This window comes from Fukomys damarensis, unplaced genomic scaffold, assembly GCF_012274545.1.
Source record: "Fukomys damarensis isolate Sample0158 unplaced genomic scaffold, DMR_v1.0_HiC HiC_scaffold_27, whole genome shotgun sequence".
Taxonomy (NCBI): Eukaryota; Metazoa; Chordata; class Mammalia; order Rodentia; family Bathyergidae; genus Fukomys; species Fukomys damarensis.
The window spans coordinates 26,105,069-26,128,806 of NW_022900939.1; positions in this window are offsets into that span (position 1 = coordinate 26,105,069).

A 23,738-nucleotide genomic window follows, 5' to 3' on the forward strand; every position below is an offset into this window, starting at 1 on the left:
AAAAGAAAAAAATACTTACATCAGAACTTGGAGCACGAAGCCATTAAAAAAAAATTTTTTTTCAGTTTTTATTTCAGTATTACCTAGCTGTTGATTTGCTCATTGATTACCATGTATTTTCTCAGAGAAAATAGTGTATTTGGTTAATTGATAAATATTTACTGAGAGTCAATTCTACAGTGCTTCAGCAGGCTGCTCTAATGTTACGAAGTCTTTACTGCCCTACTAGGGTAGCTGAGGACATTGTTTTTTAGTTAATTTATATTTCAATAAACTCTTAACTGAGAATGATTTTATCCCCAACAGTATCTGGGGACTTTTTCTTTCCTTTTATTATAACTGAAGAGAAGGATGTTTTTGGCACTTAGTTGATGAAGGGGTCAGAGACGATGTTACGTAAAATGCACAGGACAGCTGGCCCCAAATGTCAGCAGTGTTGAGATTATGAAACCCTGGCCTATATCTATTGTCCTATGGCCTCTGCTTAAGGAAAACCAAGAAGACAGAAAACTGGTGTCTCTGCGGTTCTTCTACTAGGAACTATTTCTGAGAAAAGCAAGTTGTGGAACCTAAAAACCTTTTTTTAGCAAAGAATAAAATCTTAGGGAACCAAAGCACTAAAAAAACACTTCCTTCTTCCGACTGGGTGTACCCTTCTGGCTTCTGTCTCCTGGATGGAGTTTGTGCAAAGCCTCAGAGATTCAAGCCTCCTAAGAATCCCTGAAACAAGAGCAGTAAGGTCTGTTTGCCCAAGACCAGAGGGGGAGGGATTGTGTTTCGGGGGGCCCGAGTATGCTGAACTTTCAACCCTTCTTGGCAGTGTTTGCTGGTCAGAAAGCAAAGCCAGCTGTAACTTGGACAGTACTTTACACAAACAGACAACACAGACTGTTATCTCCTAAATTGGAGGCTTTCGACAATGTCTTCTCTTGTGGGCACCAGACTCAGGCAGGAAGACCACCCACAGGGAGCACGCAGCATCTCCCAGGGAGGCCTCTAATCATCTGCCCTCTGGGCCACCTGTTCTGGGGCCCAGTTATCAGATGTGAAGGAGCCAGTTAATAACCGTTTATAAGCTATAAATGGAAGTGGCCATTGAAGGGAGTTGATAAACACTTGGGGGCAAATTATTTGTGTAGCTGACTGTCATTTGCACTCCTCTCAGCTGCTTGAAAGTATGTGGTTCAAGTTACAGAGCATCAAAATGGCTGTTGGTGGCTGTTGGTGGCCCTTGGTGGCAAGTGGTGTCTACTGAAGTTCTGACTGTGTTCTTGATCCCAGCCAGATGATGATAACTGCCCTGGAGGTTTTCAGCCTTCCTGGGCATCCTCCCCTCCCTCCCCCCGCTTAACTCTGAGAGTGAAGGAAAATCTCAAAGCTAGAATTCACTAAAGTATTCCATGCATTTTGGAATCACAAATCTCAATTTGGGATTGAAATACATCGACAGTATTCATCTTTGAGTTGGTTAAAAAGTGAGCTTTTATGTGCTATATTCGTGTTGGATTTTTGGTTTGCTTCTGTTTTTTCTGCTAAAAGAAGGAGAGGATGGTATCAAACCAATAACTGACAGAGGTAACTGCAAAACCAGGTTCAGAATGGTTGGAAGTAGCTCAGAGGTAGATTTCGAAAAAACAGCATTGTTGAAAATTTGCTATAGTTTATGTGAGAGTCCTCCAAAGGCCTATGGGTTAAAGGCTTTGTTCCCAGCCTTTCCCATTATTGGGAGGTTGTAGAAACTTTAAGAAGTGGCACCTAGAGGAAGCAAGCTGGGTCACTGGGTATGCCTTCAGGAAATGGGACCCCAGCCGTTCTTGCCTCCTGTTTCATTTTCCAGTGAGGTAAACAACCTCATCCACTAAGCGCTTCTACCCTGAAGGCCCAAAGCAGCAGGGCCGACTGGTCATGGACTAGAACTTCCAAACTGTGAGCCAAAATGAATTTTTTCTTTAACTTGATTCTCTACGTTGGTTATTATTTGTTATAGCTGAAGAAAGCTGGTTAACACAAACGTCTTAGCTTGGGTGGGCAGATATTAGCTAAAGGGCCAGAAAATGATGTCCCTCTCCTTTTGGGTAAAGCACGGGGAATTTCTGAAAGCCAAAGGGGGACAATATAAATTTATTTCTTGTCTTTATTGCAAAATGGTTATGTAGAAGTTTTTGTTACTAGAATTCTTTGAAAAAACTTAACTGATTTCTAAAAGTAAAATTTGGGGAAGGGGATCAAGAGATGGAGGGGGAAGGTGGGGAGGAAAAGGGGAAGGAAAAAATTAAGATGTACCCATTCCCCACAATGAATGCAATCATTATGTACTGAAAATATGTACTAATACAAATTTTTAAAAATTTAAAATAAATTTAAAATCATACACAGAAAAAAAAATTTAAAAAAATAACTAAAACTTACCTCCTTTTCAGGGATCCTTATACATGTTAAAGTATTACTTACATAGTTGGGGGAGGAAAGCATCCAGTTTATGCAAGCTTATGCAAGGTTCCAAGGTAATGGAAATTAGAATTTTAAGACCAGTATTTATCATTTCTGCTCTTAAACTCACACCAGAACCAAGCTACCTCCCATATAGTTTCAGGGGAAAATGAAATCAGAAACCCAGCTATGGCAAATTTTATAGTGTTGAAGTTTTTGCCAAATTTGGGTTTTGAGAGGAATTTCTCTACAGGGAACTTTGGCAGGAACCTTGCATTTTTTTAAACTCTCACCTGGATCCTCTTTTGTATATCAGTTGGCTTGAACTCTTCCTGCTTGCCTCTTTGATTTGAACCATGGAAAAATGATACCTTATTGAAAGAGAAAACAGTGTACAAGAAAGTACGATTCAGCATAGTTCTGCCATACCCAACCATTGAGCAAAAAGAGAACAATCTCCACTAATTGCTGTAGAATTAGCTATGTTGTTCTTCTACGCAGGGAAGTTCTGCTCACCAGAGAGCAGCCCTGAGCAAAAATGGCAACGGGTGCCTTTCTGAAGCTACTGACTCAGGACTGGGCCCAGTTGTAATAACAAGTACTTCCACAGAAGGCTAAAATTAAGTTAAAACTGTAAAGAAATTCAGGCATTTCTATTTTGGTTCCTCCTATTTTAAAATTCAAGTGATAAAACTTTTCACATAGTTGTCACAAATAGAACTTTGCTCTCTAAGGGCCAGAAATAAACAAATAAGCAAGGTTAAATTGTTGTTTTGGATAACACAAATTTTGCACCCCAGTAACAAAGTGCTTTCTTAAAGCCTGTGCATGAAGCTAAGGTAGCCTGTTGTAGAAGTAATGTGTATTATTATTATTATTATTATTATTGTTATTGTTATTATTTTACACGCAAAAAAATGAAGAATTGATTTTGTTGCTCAACTCGAATTCTCAATCCCAGGCTGATGGCCACCCAAGACTGAGCACGCTAGGGCCAACATTGCCACACTGCCCCCTGGTGGTGGTATGCCAGTCGACGTCTGACATTGATGCTAGGGGTATGGTGGATAGAAGTCCTCCAGTGGGTCCATGGGGTCTGAGGACCAACGAAGGAGGAGGTCTGGGCAACGACCCACCGCCAGGAGCTGGTCCCCCGGGAGCAAATAGAGGCAAGTTGAGGACCTGAGTCATTGCTATAAAGGACCGAGGAGAAACTGAGTCGTGAACACAAAGAACCACAGTAAATAGGTATTGTTTGCAAGAGCAGACCGAATCAGCAATTTTGGGTTGCTGTTTTGCCTTGGGCCTCTAATATTATTCTACCCCACCTTTATCCCACAACTTAATTTACCCTTCTTTCCTGCCTACCTCTGCCCTAGGACTGTGGAGTTTGCAGGCAGGGTCAGTGACATCTTCAGGGTTGGGTGCCCAGTGTGGACACCCGTTAGGCGTGCAGTGAATGTGTGTCAGGGTGTGAGGAGATAGAAGCCTTACTCAGCTAGAGCATGGTGAGTATTTGTATGTTCTCTGAAGCGAAGGGGTTGTGTGTTTCTCAGTTTGTGTATACCACATGCTCATGTAGCTGGCTGGAGCTTGGGAGTCTTCATACTGGGTACCTTCCTCTTTTATAAGAAGACTAATTATAATGGAAGTGAAATAAAGAAGAAAATAAAAAGTATAGTTCCTTCTATTAAAAAAAAACAGGCTAGGGGAGGTACTGAGGATCAAACCCAGGACTTTCTCATTGAGCACAGCCCCAGACCAATTCCTTCATTTTCATTTCCTGCCTTCCTTCTTCTCTTTCTTGTTCTTTCTTTTTCTTTCTTTCTTTTCTTTCCATTTTGAGACAATCTTGCTAAATTGCTAAGTTGCCCAGGCTGGCCTCAAACTTGCATTCTCCTGCCTCAACCTTTCAGAATGCTAGGATTACAGATGTGTACCCCCCACATCCTGTTTTTTTTTTTTAAATATTAACATATTAAAGTTTATTAGTAAACTTAGGGGCCTGTTCATTAACTCTGTGCTAACAGTTTATCTTCTCAGAGTATTTCTTAGACTGGTACAGCACTGGTAGTGCTTGTAAGAAACATAGACCTCCTGCCTGAACTCAGGCTTACAGCTACCATGTTGGCAAGATCCTCAGAGATTCCTGTGCACATTAAGGTTTTAGAGGTATGCAGCTGGGTGACTTGCTACACAGGCTTTTAAAAAACCCAGTAGATAGCATTTATAATTGGCTCCAAAGATTGTCTCTAATGTTTGACTCAGAGTGATTGTGTTATAAAATATAATTTGCTCTTTGATTAAGTGATGACAGGTGTTTAGTAACTTTTTCGAGAGAAAAGGATAATGATATAAGGATTTTCTAACTACAGCGCTACCTCAGGTGGAACAAATTCTGGGACCAAATCTTGGAAAGAATTAAGTTTGTGAACCGAGGTTCCACTGTATCTGAAATTTAAATTGAATTATTTTATTCATCTTACCTGCTTTTATGAACAAAAGTACACAATTTAAGTAAAAGATAAATACTTGGATGTAAAAAAAATATGCAGACCTTTTTAAGATGAATTGGAGAGTGTGGAACAAAGGAAAAAGGAAGAGAAAAAGGAAAGACATACTGGTATTTTTATTTTTAAAAAAATCTTGAAAGCACGTTTCTCACAGAAATTTTCATGGCTTGTTAGCCAGGCATGGTGGCACAGTCCTGTAATCTCAGCACTCTGGGAGGTGGAGGCAAGAGGGTGGTAAATTTAAACCCAGCCTGGGCAACTTAGCCACTTAAGAGACCCTGTCTCAAAAAGAAAGAAGAGGGGGGAGAGAGAGAGAGAGAGACAGAGAGAGAGAGAGAGAGAGAGAGAGAGAGAGAGAGAAACTGGGGATGTAATTCAGTGTAAAGGCCCTAGCTTCAACCCCCAATGTCAAACAAAGAAAAAAAAAATTACGATCAACCTTAGCAAGGGTTTCTTTTCCCCCCGTCTTAAAAAAGATTTAAATTTAGTCTGAAAGCTAACTTTCAAGCCCCTATATTACTCTTCCAAGCCAGCATTATAAGCTATAGGAAACAATCATATTTGCATAGGGAAATACTTACGGGATGTGTTTTTATCAGGGATGTAATGTGGGGGGAAACAAAATACCAGGTATGTTTCATGGTCACCTAATATTGACACATGAGATTACTAACTTGTTTTTCTAGAAATGGATTCTTCTTTAAGATCAAGATCACAAAAGAAAAGGCGCAGATCCATGCAATTAGGAATGAAAAAGCAACAGATCCAACAGAAATCTAGAGGATCATCAATACCTACTTTGAGAAGCTGTACTCTAATAAAATGGAAAACACAGAAGAATTGCACAGATTTCTAGATACTTATGAATTACCAAAGTTGAACAAAAATAAAAAAATTTTAAACACCCCAATTACAATCAGTGAAATTGAAAATGTAATTAAAAGTTTACCAACAAAGAAAAGCCCAGGTCCTGATGGATTCACTGCTGAATTTTATGAGACATTTAAAGAAGAACTACTGCCACTACTCTCTTTTTTTCCCTCACTGAGTTTATTGGTACATTTTAGGTATACAGTACAGTTACATTCATTATCTTGTACCTTTACATGACAGGTCTTAGTTCTCATTTTTTCCCCTTGTCCCTTCACCCCCTTCTCCCCTTCCCATTTACAAACATTTTATTTCCATTTTCTCCTATTTTTTTCTTTCTCTTATTGCCTTTCCCCTACCCTTCCCACTTTCCCTACACCTTTAGCCCTTTTCTTCCCATTTCACATTGTCAGTTATCTCATTAGGATCTTATGTACTATTATCATTTATTCACACCACAGAAACTATTTGGTATTTACACATGTGTGACTTATTTATTTCACTTAGGCATATATCCTCAATATGTATCCATTTCCCTATGAATGAATGAATCTAATTTCTCATTCTTTATGGCTGAGTAGTATTCCATTTTATAGAAAAACCACATCTTGGAAACAGCCCATTTGCCCATCAGTTGGAAACTGGATAAAGAAGATGTGGATTTTCTACTGCCACTGCTCTTTAAACTTCTAAATGAAATTGAAAGGGAAGGAATACTTCCAAATTCATTCCTGAAAGCAAGTATTACTTTGATTTCCAAACCAGGGAAACACCCAACAAAAAAAGAGAACTACAGGCCAATCTCCTTAATGAATAGAGATGCAAAAATCCTTAATAAGATACTAGCAAACAGAATACAGAGGATCATCAAAAAGATCATATATCCTGACCAAGTCAGATTTATTCCAGGGATGAAAGGATGGTTCAACATACATAAGTCAATACATGTAATGCATATATTAACAGCAACAAGGACAAAAACCATATGATCCTCTCGATAGATGCAGAAAGAGCACTTGACAAAATTCAACACCCATTCATGAAAAAAACCCTGCAAAAAATTGGAATAGATGGTCTATATCTCAACATAATAAAGGCTATCTATGAAAAACCAACAGCCAACATCATATTAAATGGCTAACAATGGAAAACCTTCACGTTAAAATCAGGAGCAAGAAAAGGATGCCCACTATCACCACCCCTCTTTACTATAGTTCTGGAAACATTAGCCACAGCAATTAGACAAGAAAAAGAAATTAAAGCAATAAAGATAGGAAAGGAAGAAGTTAAACTGTCGTTATTTGCTGATGATATGATACTTTACACAGAAGGCCCCAAAAATTCCACCAAAAGACTTCTAGACTTAATTGACACTTTTAGCAGAGTAGCAGGTCAACACTCAAAAATCTTGTACATAAATAACAGACTCACTGAGAGAGAAATTAGGGAAACAATTCCTTTCACAATAGTATCCAAAAAATGAGGTATCTAGGAATCAATCTAAAGAAAGAAGCAAAAGACCTCTACAGTGAAAACTATAGCAGTCTGAAAAAAGAGATCAAAGAGGATATAAGAAAATGGAAAGATGTCCCCTACTCCTGGGTAGGCAGACTCAACATAGTGAAAATGGCCATACTTCCAAAACTACTACACAGATTCAATGCAATTCCAATTGAAATTCCAACAATATATTTCACAGAACTAGAAAAAAGAATCCAAAAATTCATTTGGAACCAGAAGAGACCTAGAATAGCAAAAGCCATCCTAGGCAACAAAGACATGGCAGTGGGTATAACAATTCCCAATGTGAAACAATACTACAAAGCTATTGTGATAAAAACAGCTTGGTACTGGCAAAGAAACAGACCCGAGGAGCAGTGGAATAGATTGGAAGATGCAAAAACAACTCCAGATGTACTCAGCTACCTCATCTTTGACAAAGGAGCCAACCATCCTCCGTGAAGGAAAGATAGCCTGTTTAATAAATGGTGTTGGAAAAACTGGATTTCAGCCTGCCAAAAATTAAAACTAGACCCTCATCTTTCACTATGCAATAAACTAAAATCCAAGTGGATTAAAGATCTCTTTTAAAAAGGAGACACTAAATCTGCTGGAAGATAAGTTAGGCAGAACTCATGAAGACATTGGCATAGGAAACAACTTTATGAACAAATCCTCAGAAGCACGGGAACTAGCAGAAAGAATCAACAACTGGGATCTCATCTTATTAAAAAGCTTCTGCACTGCAAAAGAAACCATCAACAGAACTAAGAGTCAACCTACAATGTGGGAAAAAATTTTTACCAGTTGCTCCTCAGACAAAGGACTATTATCTAGAATATATAAAGAACTCAAAACAGTCAGCATCCCCAAATATAAAGACCCAATTCATAAAAGGGCATCTGAAATAAACAGACATTTCACAAACAAAGAAGCAAAAGTAGCAAGTAAATATATGAAAAAATGTTCCACATCACTGGTCATTCAAGAGATGCAGATGAAAGCAACACTGAGATTCCACTGCACCCCACAAAGAACGGCTGCTATGAAGAAATCAACCAATAACAAATGCGAGTGGGGGTGCAGGGAGAAAGGAAACCTTATCCATTGTTGGTTGGAGTGCAGATTGGTGCAACCACTGTGGAAATCAATATGGAGATACCTCAAAGAACTAGGATTAGAGGTTCCATTTGACCCAGCCATCCCTCTGCTAGGTATCTCTCCAAAAGAATTAAAAGAATCATATCACAGTGATATATGCATACCTATATTTATAGCGGCACAGTTTGTAATAGCTAAAACTGGGAAACAGCCCATTTGCCCATCAGTTGGAGACTGGAAAAAGAAGATGTGGTTTTTCTATAAAATGGAATACTACTCAGCCATAAAGAATGAGAAATTAGATTGATTCATAGCAAAATGGATACATATTGAGGATATACTCCTAAGTGAAATAAATAAGACACACATGTGTAAATACCGAACAGTTTCTCTGGTGTGAAAAACTGTAATGGTATATAAGATCCTAATGGTATAATTGACAATATGAAATAGGAAGAAAAGGGATAAAGGTGTAGGGGAAATGGGAAGGGTAGGGGAAGGGAAATAAGGGAAAAGAAAAAAAAATCATGAGAAAAATGAGAAAATGGAAATAAAGTATTTGTACATAGGGAAGGGAGGAGGGGGTGAAGGGAGCGGGCAGGGGTAAGGGGAAAAATGAGAACCAAGACCTGTCATGTAAAGGTACAAGATCCCAATGATGAATGTACCTGTACTGTATACCTAAAATGTACCAAAAAACTCAATGAGAGAAAAAAAAAATCGCGATCACAAATGGAGTCACTGGGTCTTTGTGGCAAATGACAAGGGAGGAAATTGAGGACGTAAACTGTGTAACTTTAGACAAGGGGGAAATACTAGGTTTGTTCCCTCTGTTTTCCCTATGGTTTTGGTGTACAGCCTCCTTCTCTTTCAGTCATGATGGAAATAAGATCCATTTCAGAGTATCCGTGTGACTTTGATTAATGGGCGGATTGATTTTTTCCTTGGTCACCATCCATGGTTACTGTACATCACCATATCTCCAGGGCTGCTCCTCACAGCATGTGGATTCAGTCACAGCTTTTACAAGCTGGGGGACCTGGGTTGGGTGACCATGTGTCCTGGTTTGCCAGGGACTGAAGTGCTGAAACTAGAAAAGTCCCTGGAGAACAGGGACCTGGAATCATTGTAGACTTTGTGAGTTGTTCTACCACTTGATGCTTGGGCTCCCTCTTGTGTAATGGGGGTACCAGGACTAGTAACTGACCCTGGAAGTATCAGGGATTTTAGAGATGTGACACCTGAAGCCCTGGGATGAGCTGGATGCACACTTAGCACCCACATACTTGGGTATACTTTCATATTAGAAACGGCCTGCTCCGCCTGTCACCTTACAGATGCTCACCGGAGAGTCAGTGCAGTGTGATAACAGAGTGGGACAGGAACCCAGCTGCAGACATCGCTTTAGGATGCTTTTCAGGGACCGGTAGAGCCTTCCTTCTTGCATGGATGACAGGTGAGAGGCTTGGTGTGTCCCCGGAGGTGAAAGTCATGGCATTTGGGAACCGACTGCTGAGTCGGTTCTTGACAGGCAGAATGGCCTCAGAGGCTCCTGTGAGACACAGAATGGAAAGGCCAGGGCTCATGACGATGGATCAGGTGAGATGGCCATGGGACCCCTGGGTAAGGGAGGAACATAGCCTGTGGGGAAAGAGGAGGCCTGACAAGTCACACAAGTGGCCACCTGGACATTGGGTCCCATCAGAAGAGGGAAAAATAGCCAAGTCTGTTTTTTGATTTCCTCAAAAGTTCATAGGAGAGAATAAAAGGATGATGGGGAGGGTAACCAGAAACAAAAAGTAAATTGAGGGGATTTGAACCTGTCTGAACTGGAGTTTATAGTACGTCTTCTCTTCCTTCTTAGTCAATAATAACCATATTTACTGAAGCCCTCTATGTGCCCAATTGCAGTGCACTAAGGATGTGTCCCTGAGCACAGACACTGGACAGACACCCCCTTTCCTCTGCACAGTAACTGAGCACCTGCTATATATCATGTGGTTTTCCAGTTGCCGGCCTTGGGGCACTCAGAGATGGAAGAAGAAACATATATAGGCAAATATAGCCACATAATGCACGATGAGACTTTGGTCAAAGGCAGTCAGCACATGATAGCAGTCCCACTGGCTTATATTGCCTCCTGATGTTATTGCTGTCTTGCGCAGTTCATTCTGTGATGTTCATGCAATGACAAAATTGCCTAAGAGCACACATCCCCATTGTTAAGCAACGTGTGTCTTTATGGGGTAGTGAGAGAGAACAGCTAGTACCCACTGAGTGCCCATTCTGGGCTGGCACCCTCCAAGTACTTTACACTTATTATCTCATTTAATCCTTTTAATGAACTAACTAGCTCCTGTTAACTAACCAAATTCACTCATACTAAATGAGTTAACTAGGAGGGCCAGACTCACCCTTTGCCACTATGGTTGACCCTTTCTCTAGAACAGTTCTTCTCTAACAGTGGCAAGTTAGAATTTCTGGTGAGGTTTAGCCAGGTCTGGGACACTTGTGATTGTCGCATCTGGGAAGTGCTGCTGGCACCTACTTGGCTGAGGCCATGGATGATGTTAAACCTCCTGCAATGCATAGGACAGTCCCCACAGCAAGAATCTCCCATCCCAGAATGTCAGGAGCAGCAAAGCCCTGTCCAGACCATGTGGAGACAAGGAAACATCAGACAAGGGTTGCAGAAGGTCTTAGTGCTTTTCAGTACTTGGGCCAGAAGGCATCAGGCACACAGAGGTTGGCAACAGGAGCAGTACAGACCCAGAGATGCCTGAGTGGCCCGAGGGTCCACCCAGGAGGAGCTGAGTAAGTGAGGAAAGGTCAGGTGGGCAGGGAGTTGCAGCTGATGGGGGGAGCCTGGAATCAACATTAAGTACATGGTGACTGTGGGCTGAATTATACACCCTAAAACATGTATGTCAAAGTCCCAACCCTCAGTATCACAGAAGGAGGCTCTTTGAGGGTAGGATCTTTAAAGAGGTGACCGAATGAAAATGAAGCCATTAGGGTGGAATCTAATCTACTACAAATAGTGTCCTCATAAGCAGAAGCGAGGATACAAAGAGTGAAGACCACACTTAGACGAAGCTAGCCCTGCCAACACCTTAATTTTGAACTTCTGGTCTCTGAAACTGTGTTGAAACCCCATACTCTGTGGCACTTTGTTCCAGCAAGCTCATGCGAATCTTCTTGGAAGACAGAGAGGTGTGCACAGAAACACATAATCACAGTTCCTCAAAGGAAATACCCGAAGAGAAATTGTCACCACTGTTGAGACTCCAAGTAGAAATGAAAGCTGTCTTTAAAAACCGTTTGTAAAGAGCAGAGGAGAAATCATTTTCAAGGAACAGGGATGGCCCAGGAACAGAGGTAGGACATTTTGAGACCTCCTACCTGAAAAGGCCAGCCCCTTTTCAGGTACTTAAAAAGTACCTGAAAGTACTGGTATTGGTACTTAAACTCAATGAAAAAAATAAAAGAAAATAAAACAAAAAGAAAATGGAGTGGAAGGAACCAAAGAAATACTATGCAGAGAAGCCCTGAAGTCCAAGGACTGTGGGGTTGGCTGGCTTCCAACATGACATGTGACATTGAACATTTTCCACCTCATGGCAGACACACCCAGTGGAATCTTTGCCCTAGGTATGAGCCATACTGCCATACCTGGTGATTTATATCTAGAATTAGGTTACAAAAGATTATATCTTTCCTCATGCTACAGCTCTCTCTCTCTCTCTCTCTCTCTCTCTCTCTCTTTCTCTCTCTCTCTCTCTCCCCCTCTCTCTCTCCACTCTTTTTCTCCTCTGTTTCTTTTTCTGTCTTCCTTCTTCTGGCTTTCATGAATCAAGCCACCATACTGGAGAGGCCTCCATGGTAGTAACTAAGAGTGGCCTCCAGTCAACAGCCAGCAAGGAACTGAGTCAGTCCACCAGCCACTGAGTGGCCTCTGTCTCAGCTGAACCTCACAAGCCCACAACTTTATGGCAGCCTGTGAGAGATCCTGAAATGTTGTTTAAGCCACTTGAGTCTGGGATAATTTATTAGGAAGCAACAGATAACCATATAGACTCCAGCTGAGACTTGTGCCTTCTCAGAGAAGATTCCCAGTTGGAGGCCAGCAGGGGATTGTCTGCTGGTGTGTTGTCTCTTAGTAGAAAACGGAATGGAATGAATGAAGGGAACACTATGCAGTGAAATCCTGAACATGAAATTCAGGGACCTTGGAGTTTGCTGTCATCAGCAGCCCAAGGGGTGGATGCAAACCATAAAGGCTCCTTCTGGGTCTAAAGTTTTGTGACAAAACCTCTTCTGGGACCACATGACATAATTTTCTGTATGAACCAAGACACATAAAAGGTTGAGAAGCATTGGCTCAGCTCACAATGACTATCTGTGAATATTAGTCTGTTGACAATTATATACTGAATTAGACTTTATTTTTTTCTCCCTGGAATTACTGCCTTTCTTTTAGTCATAAATCCCATGGTTTTACAGAAGACTTCTTCCTTCTCTGCTCTTAAATCTACATTTCTGGATCTGTGATGAGCACCTGACTCAAGCCTGGCCAATCAGAGCATGTACTACTTATGGCCTCAGTGATTGGTTCATGTTGGACACCTGACCAGTTCCTGCCAATCAGAACATGGACTTTCCCTGGTCTTCTAAGCTGACTCAGGAAATGGTTATCTGAGTCAGTATGGGTCCTCCATGTCATAGTAATTGGGCCAGCCTCCCCTATGTGTCTAAGCCTAATAAGACTCAATTCAGGGGTTCTTGTTTGAATTGTTACCACAGAGACTCTTTTCTGTCTCTGGGGTTTCTAAGAGAATGGAGAATCAGCCTCAAGCTTCTGTCTCTCAACCGTAAACCTGCCTGATAAAAGATCCAACATAAAGAAAAGCTAAAGTCAGGGATGGGAGGAATGAAGCTAAGTTCAGATGACACCATTTGAGTGCCTGGGTCCAGCTATGCCTGAAAGTAAGATTTTCAGCTACCTAGATAATAAGTATCCATTTTCTTTTATTTTCTTTTTGTACCAGGAATCAAACTCACGGTCTCACACTTGCTAGGCAGGCACTACACCCCTGAGTTACACCCCCCTCCATTTTCTTATTAGGCAAATTTGACTTGATAAGAGTCCTAACCAATAACATACAGAGAGAACATCTTGCAAACCAGGCTGTCTCATGTTCCAGTTCCTTAGGGCAAGATGTCACTGTCCATATTCCTTTTTTTTTTCTTTTTGGTACCGAGGATAGAACTCAGGACCTTGTACTTGTGAGGCAGGCGGTGGAACCACTGAGTTAAATCCCTGGCCCCAACTGTCCATATTCTTGATGATTAAATTAATACTGCTTCATCTCCCACTGCATTCAGAGTGACACACGATCTGGTCAGTGACACTCCTGACAGTTGCCCACTGTCTGAATAACCAGCCACTGGCCTGCCAGATGTCTGATGTTTTCAGCTGTCAGACTGGTGCCACAGCCCCGCTTCACACACCTCAGGACCCTTGGATGACACTCTAGTCCCCTTACTCGTCTCTGCCTGCATGCTGTCTGAAAGACAGGGATGAGCAAGGCATCCACACCGACCTCCGTCACAGATTCTACGCAAGCTGTGGGGTGATTTCTGCAGCACAAACATAGGCCCTTTTCTTTCTGATAAATGTGTGAAACTTTGTTTTTCCTGGTTGAGAGCCTAAAATATGGCATGTTTCTTATTGTGCCCTGACCATAGCCGCTGAGCAGGCCTTGATAGGACTGGGTGACAGGATATGACACAGGACAGCACTGCGGAAAGACTGCAGACAAGTGTAGAGCTCCAACAACTGGCACGGTTTGCGGTCTGGGGAGGCTCCGATTACACAGCCCCCTTCCCCAGATTCCATCAAGCCCCCAGGGGGCAAATGCTTTGTCAAGCTCCAGGGGATTCCCAGTGACCCACCCCCACACACACTCCAGGCTGAGAATCAGAGCTCTCAATTGCCTTTCCTGCTGCTGAATTGCATCTGAGGCCCTGGTCATAGCAGGGCACCTGGTTTAACCCACAGATACCTTACCTACAAAGAGGAGACATTTTCATGATGACTCAAAGTAGCAACATGTTCATTATAAAAGATATAAAATACTAAAGGGGTAAAGAGGAAACAACTTCACTTACATCGTACCAGCTGGAGTCCTTGTCTCCTGGGAGCTTCTTAGCTGTGCCCCTCCCTCCTAGGCCTGGGGTTCAGAATCTGGATTTCTACCAGAACCGCAGCTAAATAATCCCATAACTGCGTTTGAGTGAATTTCTTTGTACTAACTCTATATTCCTATTAAAGTTGGGGTTCAAGTTGAACAATCAGCACTGCAATTGCCAACATTTAAAATGGCTCGACTTCAGTATTATTTTAGGTTTCAGAGTGGTGGCTGCTGCTTCTCCCCTTCACTGCACACTGAGCACTATCACTTTGTTGACATTCGTGACTCGCTTACAATCCACTTTCTTCCTTCTCTCTGGGGAGGATGGAAGGGTGGTTGGCTCCGGAAGGGTTAATGTCTACCAGGGGCTCTAATACTCAACTAAAGACCCGAGGCTACTGCCGGCGAAGTTGAGATTTTGCAATGTTTGCCATGTGTTTGCTTCATGTTGAAAGATACACTGAATGGAGATTTCTTTTTGTTTCCATGTGTGTGTGTGTGTGTGTGTGTGTGTGTGTGTGTGTGTGTGTTCCCGCCGTCTCCGTGTGTGGCCTCCTTGGGTGAATATGCAATGTTCCCACTGCTGCTTATCCTGAAGGCTTTCCAAGCCACCCTCCTGCCGCTGCTGACAGACAGCTGGGGAAAACATCTCTCCAAAAGGAGGAACAGGAGGAGTCTGCAGAGGAGATTTCTAGGCGGCTCCTATTCAGGGAAGGTGAGGGAGCTTGCTCTGCACTGAAAGGTCTCTTTTACAGCCTTTCTTTCTTTCTACGTGCCTCGCTTTGGAAGGTGCCCAAAAGGCTGTCTGGAGAGTCCCAGCTTCTCCAAAAGTGCTGGAAACCGAGTGGTGGCTGTTGCAGCTGGCGGAAGGAGCCAGGGCTCAGAGCCCCTGGAGTGTGGGGGGCCAGGAGAACAGGTGGGGAGGAGCAGGGTGATGGTAGTGCTGTGTTGTGGTCTGAGGGCCTAGGTTGGACACTAGGCCACAATTGGGGTTGCGGTGAGAGTGGAATTGATATCCTCCTCTCCCAAGGTCTGTCACCACACCTGGCTTCTCCTCTGCAAGAGTAATTCCAAGTAAGTGTGGGTACACACTTGTAATCCCAGAGCTTGGGGAGGCTGAGGCAAGAGGATTGCAACTTGGAACCCGCTCAGCCAGGTTAGTGAGACCCTGTTTTAAGATGAAAAAAAGAAAAGAAAAGCAGGGCCAGGGATTTAGCTCAGTGGTTCTGCTGCCTGCTTCACAAACACAAGGTCAGGAGTTTGATCTCCAGTACCAAAAGACAAGAAGCAAAGAAAAAGGACTGAGGATGTAACTCAGTGTAAAGGCACTAGGTTTAAGTATGACAGAGAGAGAGAGAGGAGAGCCCTCTCTGCTTCCCTCCACACACATTACATCAACCCTGCCCCCACCTCCAGTGCAGAAGCCCTCTGTCTTGTATCTTTGCCCCATGCCCTGGCTTCTTTTACTACTTTATAAGAAGAATCCATTATTTTGTGAAGACTGTTTGGCTGGCCAATGTTTCATGGGTTCCTGTTTCCTACACTTATGGACCCATCAGCCCAGGGACCCCGCCAGCCTAAGCCGAACAGTTGCCCACAAAAAATGGCCCTGGACACATCTGATCACCACTCTGTTCTCTGTGGACTGAGCATCGATTTCTTTTTCCTCCTCACTGTGGTTGTACACTTCCTATCAGACCTCACGGTAGCCCCAAGCATCTTGATAATCCTCACTAATGGCCTTTGCTTGAATACTCCAGCAGAGAGGTGGCTACAGAAGCTCTCCTGTCACCCAAACCCCTAGATTCCCTGGTCTAGGAAAAAAGAAAGACCAAGAACAAAAACTCCTTGTTTGCATATGGTGCATTTTCAACTAAAAAGGGCAGAGCCTGGAAGAGAGGGCTCTGGGTCCAACCTGCCTGAATACAGAGGAGTAAGGTACAGGGTGTGTTATGTGTTTTGGGGATCCTGTGGGTGCCAGTTTCCGTGACCTTGATCTAAGCTCAATGGCTCCAGGCCTGGCACAGTCACAGTGCTTCTCTTTGCCTGAGTTCTCAGGCCCACAACAGTTTTTCAGGTGTGGATATTGGCCAACTCCTGATTTTGCTAGAAAAATGTAGGCAGTTTGGCCACCTAAGTAAAAGCCATTAATGACATTTTTCCTGACCTCAGCTGAATTCAAACCATGAAACTCTTGTGTGTGTGGTTTTTTTGGTTTTATTTTGTTTTACAGTCTTGAAACTAACAGGACTAGATGCCTTTTAGAAACATTTCAAGGTTTCAAGGGCTGGGAATAGAGCTCAGTGGTAGAACCTTTGCCTAGCATGCCAGAGACCCTGAGTTCAATCTGTAGGACGCACACACACACACACACACACAAGCAATTTTTATGTTATTTGATTTTCCCTCTGTAAATGCTAACCTACCATAATTTCTCTATATCTTGCTTTGGGGAAGAAAAATGAACAAGGGATGAAAGAAAGGTTACATGCTGACCAAGCAGAGCCCAAGACAACAACAACAAAAAAATCCTGTAGTCAGGTCCCTATTTAGCCACTTCCAAGGGAGCCACCATACTTTTGGACCTCAGTTTCTTCCCCTAGAGAAGCGGAAGAATAGTATTATACACTGGACTACATTACAGGATGATTTTGAGAATCAGTTGCACTATGTTTGTGAAAACAGGTATTCACCATAAAATGCTATTCATGTGTGAGCTACTGTGCTTTTATAAATGATCGGCAAGAAGTACAAAGTGTTTCTGGAAGTCCAGCTGTGCAGACACTTGGGTATCTGGGTCATTTGTTCTCATACGGCCAGTTGGTGGTCCCAGCATAATTAGCCTCAGGATCTCTGCTTGCTTTTTGTCGGGCTGAGGTTTTGGGTGTACCTCTCAGTGGAGCAAATAGGAACCCTAGAAGTGGGGCCAGGGATTTCGCTCAGTGGTTCTGCCACCAGCCTCGCAAGCACAAGGTCCTGAGTTCGGTTGCCAGTACCGAAAACAAAAGAACACCACAAGGAGTAGCAACTTCTGCTTCACTTCCAGGTACCATGAGGATTATAGATATAGCCAGCCTGGCCCTGCATTAGGCAAGTTGCTTAATTTCTCTGAACACAGTTTCCTTATGTGTAAAATGGGTATAATATGAAATATCGTTCGTAGAGTTGTTGTGAGATCAAAAGGCAACACTGGCAAATTGCTTACTAGTGAGGTAGCTTGCGTATGAGCTCAGTGAATGCATGACCATGTTGATGATAACTATTTTAAAGAATTTGAGGGAGAAAATTCCCATTGACTGGTTTCTTTGCATTTAGTGGTGGGACGTTCTGTTGGTCAGGCCTTCTGTTGACAAGCATTTACAGAATACCTTCCATGAGTCTGTAGGAGATCAAGGCCTTCCGAGACCAAGGCAGTTAAGAAGCAGCAGATGTCTGTGAGCTCTCCCCTCCACCCTTCCCCTATTTGTCTGAAAGCAACACTACAAAGACAAAAGGTATCCTTGGCCATCCACCCCAGGAGAACAAAGGTTAACTACTCAATACAGCTGTGGGCTCTCATTAGCCTGGAGGTTGTAAGAAAAATCTACATTAACAGCTTTACTAACTAGTCTTTCTTTGCCTTCCCCACAGGTTGTCACCCAAGTCTCTCAAAGTCCTTTTCCTTTATCTTGTCTCTTCTCTAAAAATTAACTGCTCTTTTCTTTCCACAGTGGGAGGAGTGGAACCCAGGGCCTTACAAATGTTAGAAGAACATTCAGCACTGAGCTACACCTACAGTCTGACTGCTTTTCAAAAAAAGATGTTATATAAATAAGTGGACATTCAAAGCCTTCTCTTTGAGAACTGTTCCTTCTCTGATTTTTCTAATAAAATACAAATTAGTAAGTTATTTGTTTTCCCCTGTTAATCTGCCTTCTGTAATGCAGGTCCATTCTAATTAAGAATCTACTAGGGGCTCTTCTTTCTCTATAAACCCCTGAAGCCCCTTTTGGTTCCCTTTAATGCAGAGCTACTACTAACCTGAGCAGATACGGTGTACTACACACTAGCCTAGTACTGGCAAGTACAGCTTTACTGCACAAAGGAAAAATAGCACAGGGCAAATCTGGACATGATTGGGGGAAATGGAGGAGGAGTTCAGTAGGGTGCTAAGGATATGGCAGGTGGAGTAGGTTGTAATCTCTGGTAATCACGGTAGGGTGCCTTTTAGATACAAGGTAGACTGCAATGGTGAAATGACTCAAAAGTGGAGACTGAAACAAGACAGGGTCTGTCTGAAACAAGAGGACCCTACCCGCTTACTCAAGGACAGGGTCTTTGGCAGCTGAGTGGCCCCTCATTTTGTCATTCTACCTTCCCAAGTATGACTCCCTCATGGGAATGATAGCCTAGCTTTCCAGCCAGCAAGAAAGAGGAAAGGGCAAGGGAAGAGAAAGAAATGATGGTGTAAATAATACTGTACTTGCAAACAGAAGTAACAGAGAAACCAAAATAGTGATGCACTTTGTTTTTTCTGAAGTGCTAGACATTATACCTATGCTGTAGACATGCTACAGGGATTCACACCTGCTATAAGCAAGCCCTCTGCTATTGAGCTGCACCCCAGCCCTTAATGCTATAATTTGTTGTTTGTTTTGGTATTGTTGCAGTGCTAGGGTTTAAATCCAAGACATCCCATATGCTCTGCCACTGAGCTGCATTCCCAGCCCAGTGATGCATTTTTATTGACAAGAACTGAGAAGTTAGAAGTGAGGAAAAAAAAAAAAAAAGATAAATGAAGAAGTAATAATGGAAATGCATTGTTTAGGAAATAACCTGGTGAAAGACTTGAAAAGTTTGCCTTTGGGAGTTCAGGTGAGGTTGGGGAGGCATGGGGCAGTGATGGCACACCTCCGGCACATGTGTTGCTGTACCAGACTATTTGTATCATTGAAAGGTACAAGAGGTTCACCATCAACTCATTAGGGTCTACTGCTTTTCCTTAGATGCCTTCTGTCATCCCTCTGTCAACCCATCCCCTTCCCCAGCTCCCTCTGTACTGGAACTCAGAGCCTCATGCAGGCCGGGCAAGTGCTCTTAATACTGAGCTACATCACAGCCCCATTATAAGCCCTCTGTACTATTTAGTTTTTAAGTGTCTTGCATTAGTTAGAATTAGATTTAGTTGCAAATGACAGAGTGCCCACAATAACAGGTTAAACAGGAAAGTTGTTTATTTTGCTCTCCTGTAAATTTAGTACAGGGGTGAACAGTCCAGGATTACTGGGGGTGGTGAAGATCCTGCTTTCTAGACTTCTTGCTGTCCAGGCTTCCTCCAGTTCATAGACCCACAATGCCACCTCTGGGCTGTGGCTGTCATCCTCTTGGTCCAGGATGGTGATGCCTGTGTTCTAGGCAGCAGAATGGAGGAAGGGATGCTAAAGAAGGCAAAGTGGGCATATCCCCCTGCATGCCATCTTTAGAAAAGAGTCCTGGAAATCAGGACCTTATGCTTGTGCTTATGAGTCAAGAAGCGGCACCACTGAGCTAAATCCTGGCCCACTTCCTTTTATATTTATATCAGAACTTAGTCACAGGGCTCTATATACCTGCCAAGGACCCTGGGAAATATTGTTTTTGTTTGTTTTATTGTCCTAAGTATTGCATTTAGGGCCTTTGCACTGAACTATATCACCAGACCTTTTTTAGTTTTTATTTTGAGATAGGGTCTTACTAAGTCACTAAATCACCAGTTACCCAGCTAGGCTCAAATTTGCGATCCTCTTGTCTGACTTCCCAAAGTGCTGTGATTATAGGCATGTGCCACCATGTCTTAATGTAGTCTTTACATTAAATTTCTATTCACAAATTTAAAAATTCTATCACTATTGGAAAAGAGAAGAATAAATACTGTAGGATAATTAGCCACACTCACCTTGATATAAATAACCACAAAAAGCACAGGCATTAGCAAGAGGGTTATATATTTTATAAGAAAATATTAAAAATAGAATAGGTCGATGAAAGGAGAAAAAGTTGGATAGATGAATAAATATACGGTAAACTAAATATAGCAAAATAATCACTGTAAAATCTAGGTGATAGCTCATGAATAACTTTCAACTTCCTCTGTATATATGAAAAATTTTATAACAAGATGTTGAGATGAAATAGAATTAGAGAGAAAAAAACTCTAATTTTTCAGAAGTGCTTTTTTAAGTTCATAGCGCATCTGTCCTAAGAACTTGGCTTTGTCCATCTCTCTACTCAAGTCCTCAAATTCTACCCAGAATGCCCCAATCCTTCACAATCTGACTTATTTCTCTTTACCCTAACACCCTTTCCCCCTCCATATTCCTGCCTCAATAATTTTTGGCTTCTATCTGTGTCTATACCTGGGTCTTGATGCATGACCCTGGGATTGAAGTTCCCCTCACAAATATTTGATTATGAGTAAGAGTCCTGGTCCTCACAGTGAGACTGACTGTCTGGGAAGGCTCTCCTCTCCCTCCCTTAGCCTAAGGAATTGAGTACTATTTTGTGCAATAACTCTTCTTTCTGTTTCCTTCCTTCTCTCCTTTCCTTTCTTCCTTGTTTATGCCACTTAGAATTTGGCAGCTGAGCTGGGGTTGGAGCTTACTGGGAAAACATTTGTCTAGCATATGCAAGGCCCTGGATTCAGTCCCCAGCACCACCAAGAAAAAAAAGATAACAGCTATATTATAGCTTATGAAATGATAAAGGAAGGCAGTGCAATTTCTAAGATACATCTAGTCTCTAGAACAATCAGCAGAAGTGACGACTTCATGAGATTGTGGTCTTCTGTTTATCCATTCATTCAATAGCTATTGAGTGCTTACCATGAGTCAGATACCGTAATGGCCCTGGATTGTCCGTCTTAGATGCCAGTCATTTGGGAATTGACTTAGTGCTCAAAAGAGAGCTGTGATAAGGCCTCTCTGGTCCACCGTCTTGGGCTTGCACTATGGCCTGTCTATTAGGAATCCTTTTGGAAATTCAGTAACTAAGTACTTTGACCAGGGGCCATAGAGCCTGCACTAGGACACATCCTTATCTGCAGTTAATTGTGCTGCCATGGCTGGCCATGGCTCTGTGAGGACCACCTACTCAGGGCACCAATGCTTCTTGATTTGACTTTGCAGGTGTGTTTCGTGTGGCAAAATCGGAAGTGAGTGAACTGTGAAGCCTCTCTCTTCCCGAGTCTTTGTGCAACCCAGCTTCTTACATAAGCAGTTCATTCATTTATCCCATATGAAGAATTGCTGCTCACTATCTTCATGCTCTCATCTGTATGATTTTGAGTAACTTGTCACTGCCTGGATGACACTTTAAGTGTGCTGAGATCTCTGTGCTACCTTTTCCTTTATTTTTGCCTTTGAAAGCATCCGTTATGAATATATGCAGTGTATGACTTTTGTGCAGTATTTTTCTGCCTCATTTTCCCCAACTTTCACTTCTTTAGAATTGAGCCAACAGTAGAGAAGAGAGAAAATAAGGAGTGAAAGAATAAAACAAAGACAATTATTTGGTGGAAAAACTAAAAAGGTTAGCATTTTCCTTTGCTGAGATTCCTTGTTGGGAACAAAGCATTTTGAATTGTTCATATTGCTTTGACTGTCTTCAGATTAATAATTGAATAATAACTTGGAAGATTGACTAATACTTCTTGTCTGTCACTCTGGCCTGACACTAGTGACCTCTTCAGGCACTTGGAAATACTTATAACTGTACACTTACTGTGAATCAGGACAGATCAATTGTCCTGCTATTTCTTTGTTGTTTCTTTGTAGTAGAAAGAATTCAGTGAACAATGATAACAATATCAGTAATAATAATTCAGGTGCCTTTCCCTGGCTTCTTTGAATTCATCAGCTTAGGATACTGAGGGGCTCACCGCTCCCTTGCTCACTGTAGGAGAGCCTGGGTGGCCCCCTCTTAATGCCCTTGGTACCAACTGGCAGGACACTTGAGAAGGAGCCTCTCTAAATACATGCAGGTGGCTTCTTGCCTCAGGTAACAAGTCTCATTGTCCTTTTGTGTCCTCAAGTTCAGTTATTTCTGGCAGAGCAGTAAGTGACACTGTAGAAAAAGCAGGAGGGCAAACAGGGATCCTAAACAAAGAAGGTCATTTGGAAGACAGGGAAAGAGAAAGAAAGAAAATCCCTTGAAACGTTTTAAAAGCAGCAAGGCCTAAGTATGGTTATATGAGAGAGAGGTTGTCTTTTATTTCATCACCATGAGCTGCATCTGCGTTCTTTTGTGTTTTGTTTTCGTAAAAGAGATTTTGTGACACAGGCTGAGGTTCCTCTAGAAATCAAGACAATGGGTATCTTACAGGTCCGTTGAAAGGGATCTTCCAAGTTGAACCGACGTTTCAGACTCTATTTTCTCTGTACAGGCCAAACAGTATGAGCAAGGAGATGAAACGTCCATCCATGCTTTTGGGGTAATGCCACCTTTTTCCAAAAATCTTATGCTGATTTCCCAGGCAAATCCCTCATCCCTGTGTGAGCAAGCAGAAATAACTGTTGCGGTACAGATGGGCACCATGTCCTCAGGGGGACGCCCTTGCAGCTCCTGTCTCCCAGCCTGGCCACAGAAATGTTAGAGCCAGGTCGATCATGCTCGCTGTCCTCAGCAAGGCCACCTGCCCTGCAGGAGAAGGTGGTGGCTTTAACCAGTGTGGCCCCTGTGAATCTGGGCGGAGGCTCCTCTGCCTGAAACATCACCCTGTATTTCCCACTCTGCATTTGTCGCCAAATCTAGCTTTGTGACATAACCTTGCTAATGAATCTCTGGAAATGTTGGTTTCTTGATCTATTAAATTGAAGCAGTCACACTTCGCAAGCCGGTTGCAAGAACTTGAAAAACGTGTAAAGTTCACAACAGTGTGACTCCTGTGTAGATGTTCAAAAAATGTTGGATTTACATATTTGTTGTTGTTAATAAGTAGAAGAGATACTCTCCTGCTTTATAAATGCCACACATTTAGAAAAGCTTTAGAAAAGCTTTCTTCTTTGAAGACCACCCTTAATATAAGTTTTAAGCTTATTTTTGTTTTATTTTGATAGCATCTCATTATACAGCCCAGGCTGGCCTTGCATTTGTTATATAGCCCAGTCTCAGCTTC